The sequence below is a fragment of the Gossypium arboreum genome, chromosome 9 (assembly GCF_025698485.1).
Source record: "Gossypium arboreum isolate Shixiya-1 chromosome 9, ASM2569848v2, whole genome shotgun sequence".
NCBI lineage: Eukaryota > Viridiplantae > Streptophyta > Magnoliopsida > Malvales > Malvaceae > Gossypium > Gossypium arboreum.
The window spans coordinates 79,102,235-79,109,222 of NC_069078.1; positions in this window are offsets into that span (position 1 = coordinate 79,102,235).

Below are 6,988 nucleotides of genomic sequence, written 5' to 3' on the forward strand. Positions count from 1 at the left end.
ATCGGTGGCCTCCTCCAGGGTGACTCCAAAATTAAATTTATATTGAAGTAAAATTTATTTTTTATATTATAGTTAAATTTAAATGTATATTTTTTTATATATTATAGTTAAATTAAATGAATATATGAATCAATAATTATAAAAGTTGAAATTAAGAGCAAAGCTGCAAAGGGAAGGTGAGGGTCCTAATTTTCTGACTCAGCTCTGACTATGAGCCTCACTTTCGTTTTTAATACAACAACAATGAGATGATGATGAGCATCATTAGCATAATGCCCCACCATCCATGTATGTTTCACATACATACATGCATGACATGGATGATGGGTTTGAAAAGGGTTTGGATTTGGGGTATCTTGATGTGGGGGAGAAATGCGAAGATTCAAATGTTTTTTTATAAATATATGAAAATAAATAATGATGGAACATAATTACATAAATATCATAATCATGATTTGACTATTATATGTTAGTGTATATTTTTATGTATATATATATATATTTATATATAGTATTGTTTTTATTACTTTAATTTAATATTTTTATTATATTTGCTTTTTGTATTTCTATATTTATTATTATTATTATATAGTAGTGTGTATTTCTATTATATACATATATATATATTTATATATAGTATTATTGTTTACTTTACTTTAATATTATTCTTATTATCATTATATCCAACCCAATAATAATTCTTTCATAAAAGTAATATTCCGTATTTGGTAATTCGAGACAATCGTGCCCTAACTTATTGGGTTTCGATTTTTCTCCTTTAACCTAAATAACATAATACTCTTTTAAATCGCGACATGGGTTTTGAAAAATACTTATTCTCGAAGATACGAGGTGTTGTGCCCTAACTTACTGGGGATGGCATTTTGTTACCTCGAAATAAGATTTTTGCAAGTAAAGGCAATATTCGGTGTTTGGGAATTCGAGGAAGCGTGCCTAACTTCTCGGGTTTCGATTTTCCTCGTTCACCTTAACTAACTGAATAACCTTTTGAAATACACAATTTTTATATAAAAGGCAAGCTCGTTCTCGAAAATTCAAGATGTCGTGTCCTAACTTACCGGATGTGACATTTTATATTGTGAGACGAGAAGGTCCTTAACATTTGAGCATTTTCTTTACAAAGAGGGATCGTATTTTAAATTCTTTCAAGTTTTCAAATTTTCGACACTAAGACACTAATTAATCAACTAGGTACCAATTTTCAAAAAATCGAGGGTGCTAATCCTTCCTCGTGCGTAACCGACTCCCGAACTCATTTTCTGATTTTCGTAGACCAAAAATTATCGTTTTAGTAAATCTTAACTTTTATTAAAATGATTAACTTAAGGTGATCCGATCACACCTAAAAAGATTGGTGGCGACTCCTGTTTTCATTTTTTTTTTCTTCTCCAAGTCGATACCCGTTTTTTTCAAAAAATGGTTACGACAGCTTGGCGACTCCACTGGGGACTTTTATAAGAGAGTCAAGCCACAAGTTGATTAACTTTTGTCTTTTTTCGAAAATTGAGAATTTGGTTTTGATATACGATCACTTCATTGCGTTTCACCCATTTTTCGTACTGTTTTCATCATTTTATTCCTATTTTCTTTAATCGTTTCAAGTTTTTATTCATATATCTTCTCGCATTGCATTGCATGACCGTTGTGGTCACACCCTTAAGTGGGAGTGAGAAACTACGCCTTCGTGAGGTTTTCACCTCCGTGCAGGATAGTGGATCACTTTCGGAATACATCCGTACCTATGGTTTCGTGAGATTTTCATCTCCGTGTAGCCATAGGAAATGTATTCTCTGAATTGAACTCGATTCAAATGAGCCTATAATGGGTGATGATCAAGGAATCTGCTGGTTCGGTACCCTTACTCTAGAACCAAACCACATATAGAGAGACCTAGGAGCCCACCTAAGTAGAGCCACTCCAACCCCTAGTGGTCACCCAATTGCTTTATTTGTTATTTATTTATCCTGCACTAACGTGTTTTATTTTTGTTTTGTTTATAATTGCATTACATTACATCATCCTAGGAAGGAGGTGTTGATTCATATTTGATTGCTAAATAGAACAGTTTGTCATAAGAAAATGAATTTTTTGATAAAGTGGATTATAATACGGTTGTCTAAATATGATCCAAGTGAACACATGAAAGAAGACTGATAGCCTGTGAAGAAATACAAGACTTTGCTTCATTGCCTGAAGACAGAAACTGACAAAGACTATTCGAGAGACGTCACGTCTTGACCTTCTTAAAGGAGCTGACAAGTATCACAGTAATAAGTGAGCAACGAGTCACAGCCTGGATCGAGCAAAAAAAGAGTTAATATAGACATCTCTTGGAGAATTCGTCAAACTCGACCATAAGATTCGGATATGAAGAGGAAGATAGGTGTCTTCACTTGGAATATGAGAGAAAAGCCGTATATGTAGTCCGTTTTATGTAAAGGAATTTGCTTTCTAGAAAAGTTGTTCTAATGAAATTAAATTTAGAATCAATGCCTTCCTTTTTTTGCATTCATGCATTTGCATTACATTACATCAAAGAAAAGAATGTGTTGATTCGAAATTCGATTCCTAAATAGAATAGATTGTCATAAGGAAACAAATTTCTTGATAAAGTAGATTATAGTGCGATCGCCTGAATATAGTCCAAGTAAACACGATGAGAGAAAGCTGGTAGTTCATGGAGGAATACATGATGTAATTGCCAGAGATTCAAGCCAACAAAGGCATGACGAGAGAAAGCCGGAAGTCCACGAAGGAATACTTGACTTGATTTAATTGCCAACGAAGATTATCCAAGAGCCGGCACTTTTGATGAGTATCATGGAGATAAGTGAGCAAGAGATCGAGGCTCAGATTAAGCAGCAAGGAACTAGTAAAGGCATCTTTTAGAGAATTTACAGGATTGGACCATGAAGAAAAGATCAGACTTTACTTGGACTATGAAGGGCAAGACCACATATGTAATCTATTTTCATGTAAAGAAATATGTTTTCTAGAAAAATTGTTCTAATAGAATTGAATTTAGAATCAACACCTTCCTTTCTTTTGCATTCATTTCATGCATTTGCATTGCATTGCATTATTTTGCATTAGACTTTTCCTAAAAGGACCCTAATTAGGTAAAATTATCTCAGTTAACTTGGAAACCGGCAAAAGTCAAATGACTAGGCATCTTTACATTACACGACAATGAACAAAGAGTTGCAATGCCTTGAACAAGTCAAAAGCCTGAAAGGAATATCGATGAATTTCAATGATATATCTGAAAAGGGAACTGAGGAATAAAAGTCTCCAAACTTTTGCATATTTGGGAGTGTTTTGAACAATGGGACTGTGAAAGAGATCTCTGTATTTTTAGAGCTAATCTAGAGTAATATTCAAAACACGCTTGTTGCTTTAAGCCTAGAAGCAACAAAAGTCCTTTTGTGAAATAGGCTTGTGTCCTAAATCTTTGTTTCAATAAATGCATCTTTGTGAGCAAATATTCTCTTGTTTCATTTCATACTATACGAATAATTGTTCTTAAATTCTTTTGTTCTTTGGAACTTATTTCAAATATTCATTTATTCATAATCATACCAAACAAATAATCATCCTTAGAATCATTTATTCTTTGGAATCTGCCTTCAGTGGGTCCCCAGATATCAATGATGTGAGTAACGCTGTCATTAACTCCGAGTCTCCTTTTGAGCGAAATATGGGCCTAAAGGGATCTCAACACTTTGAAGATGACAGAGATGTAGATTACTCTCCGATTTGTTAAGGATGGTAAAGTAAGATAAAAACAGATCCTCTCTTACAAAAAGACAGTAGACAGTAGGCCTAGGACAAGAGAAAAAGGCAAACATCGGAGTCTGCATTACCACAAAGGCAAAGCGAGACGTCATTAAGTCACTTCCTAGAATTTAAAGATTTTTTGCACGATCATATCAAGATATGCCTGGCTACTAAGAAAGGAGGATGTTGCAGGGTTTTGAATGACATATGCTAATGGTTTTACGATGGCCAAGCTAATCATGAGATTTGGGTTCTGCTGGCCCACCATAGAAAGGGATTGCATCAGTATGCTGTAAATGCCAAATTTATAGAGAGAAAATTCATGTGCCCCTTCATTCTTTCGACTTTCTCTATGTGGGGCATGGAGGTTATAGGCTGATCTCTTTGAAAGCTTCTAACCAATACCGATTCGCCTTTGGGGTCGCTGATTACTCATGGAAAGGGTAAAAGTTGTTTCATATGCCAATGTCACTAGGTCGACAATCATCAAATTCTATAAAAAAAGGTGCCAACAAAGAGTGCGAAAAATCATGTCTAACACAATTTGTACAATCTCAAAAGGTTGCGATGCATTCAAAGATTAGGCGCTATATAGCAAAAAAAAAAAAGACCCAACAACAAATTAAAGATCATGGGGAAGATGACCGAGACTTAAAAAGATTGGCATAATAAGTCACCATTTACCCTCTATACTCATCGAACGTTGGCCAAGACCTTCACCGGGGCAACATATTTTATTAGAAGAGCTTCTTTGTCCATGAGTCTTGTCAGAGCTGAAGTTGGACAAGGCAAAATAGATCCAATCCCAATACGATCAGTTGAATTTGAAGAAAGAAGGTTGAAAGCCTTCCGTCATGGTCCATTGAACGATGGGAGCTTACAATAAAGAGGTTCATCCTAGAGAATTCCACGAGGGGAACTTGATAACGAAAAGATCCTCTCTATACGAAAGAACTTCAGAGAAAAGTGGATGCCGGCGAGAAAGACCTTATGTAGTAAAGAAGGCCTATTCGGAGGGCATTGAAATTAACCAAATGGATGGCAAAGATTTACCCAAATCGGTGAATTCAAATCCAATCAAGGAGTGTATTCTACCTAGAAGGTGAGAGACTAAAGTAGAAACCCGAAGGGCGCTTTAAGACCAAAAAAGAAAAAAAAAAGAAAAACAAGAAAAAGGAGAGGCCAAAGTGAAAACCCGCAAAGGGCACTTTGAGACCAAAAGGGATTCGAGTTGAAAACCCAGAAAGAGCAACTCAAATTTGGATCAAAGTAGGGCATACATTAGTCTTGCTATGCCTAAATTAACAATGAAGAAGTATGCTACGTCTTGGGGCATCGACAAAGTACTCGGATCCCCAAACACATATTAAACTCGAAAGGTCCTCGAAGTTGGTACAGAGAAGCTCAGTGCGATATCTGGGGCATCTAGCTTCCATTTTGCCCATTTTGAATTTGTTATCTTTGATTCTTCTCAAGAAATGTCCAAATAAATTTTCTTCTTATTGCATTGCTATCTTTGATTAAATCATTCGTTTTGAGTTGATTTCATTCTTATTGTATTTGCAATCTTTGATTAATTTATCCATTTCGAGCTATGCTCATAATCAATTTCCTTCTTTTAATTGTTTTGATCTTTTTCAAGTATTTTGAATTGAAATAACGATTAATGGACTAATAACACTTTCACAAAAGAAGTTTTACATATTACTCTGGAAGTTTCTAAATAACACAAGAACCTGAAACAGGACTATTGTTTAGAACTCACCAAGCCTAAGGGTTGGAAATATTATCTCTTTGGACTCTTTATTGATTGAACCAAAAGACAAGACATTTAAATCAAGTGATATAACCTCGGCAAATGACGAGTAATGTCAACCTAAGTGTAAAAGAGGGTCATTCTCGAGAAAAGAAATGATACTTTGCATTCATGTACATCTGGTCATTACACCCAGGGAATAGTGTAACAGATCAAACTGATTGAAGATGATACAAATACTATACCTTTGAGTTGCAGCGGAATGGATGGAAGAAACCGAATGTTATTCCTCTGAAATTGCAGTATGAGGCACAAACTTTATATCACAAAAGGTACAGTGGAAGGGACTCTGAAATTACAGTGGGGCAAGCTTTCCGAGCAAAATGTGATTGTTTCTTTAACTTTTCTATCAAGAATACCAGCCGAACAAGATGCCAGCGTAATACGTCAGCGATAATGTCCTAATGAACAACGCACGATGATACCTTAAGCCTTTTTAAAAAGGGCTCATGACATTTCTACATTCATATAATAACACATCTAGTTAGGAGCATTTGATTCATTTCAATCATAGCATCCTAATTATTTGACACATTCATAACACATCTGGTTAGGAGCATTTGATTCATTTCGATCATAGCATCCTAATCATTTGACATAAGCATAGATATATGGGCCCGATTTTACAGGTGATGTCCCTAGAATCGGTGAATTCACAAGCCTTAAACCCTAAGCGGTAGGGTAACAGTCAAGATTTGATCTTAACCCCTAAGCGGTAGGAAATAGATCGAAGACGAATCAATGGTCTTAAACCCTAATCGGTAGAAATATGAGATCAATTGTAGATCTTATCCCCTAAGTAGTAGGAAAACAGATCGAAGATGATGGGCTTTAACCCCCAAGTAGTAGGGTAACAAAATTGAATTTACAAACCTTAAACCCCTAGCGGTAGGGTAACAGTTTGAATTTCTGATCTTAACCCCTAAGCGATGAAGGAAGCAGATCGAAGACGAAGGGTCTTAAACCCCTAATCGGTAGGGTAACAGATCAATTGCAGATCTTATCCCTTAAGCGATGGGAAACAGATCGAAGATGATGGGCTTTAACCCCCAAGTAGTAGGGTAACAAGTTTGAATTTACAAGCCTTAAACCCTAAGCGGTAGGGTAACAGTGAAGATTCTACGATCTTAACCCCTAGCGATGAGGAAATAGATCAAAGACGAAGGTCTTAAACCCCTAATCGGTAGGGTAACAGATCAATTGCAGATCTTATCCCCAAGCGGTAGGGAAGCAGATCGAAGATGATGGGCTTTAACCCCTAAGCGGTAGGGTAACAAGCGGATTTATAAGCCTTAAACCCCAAGCGGTAGGGTAACAGTCAAGATTCTGATCTTAACCCTCTAGCGAGAGGGAAGCAGATCGAAGATGATGGGC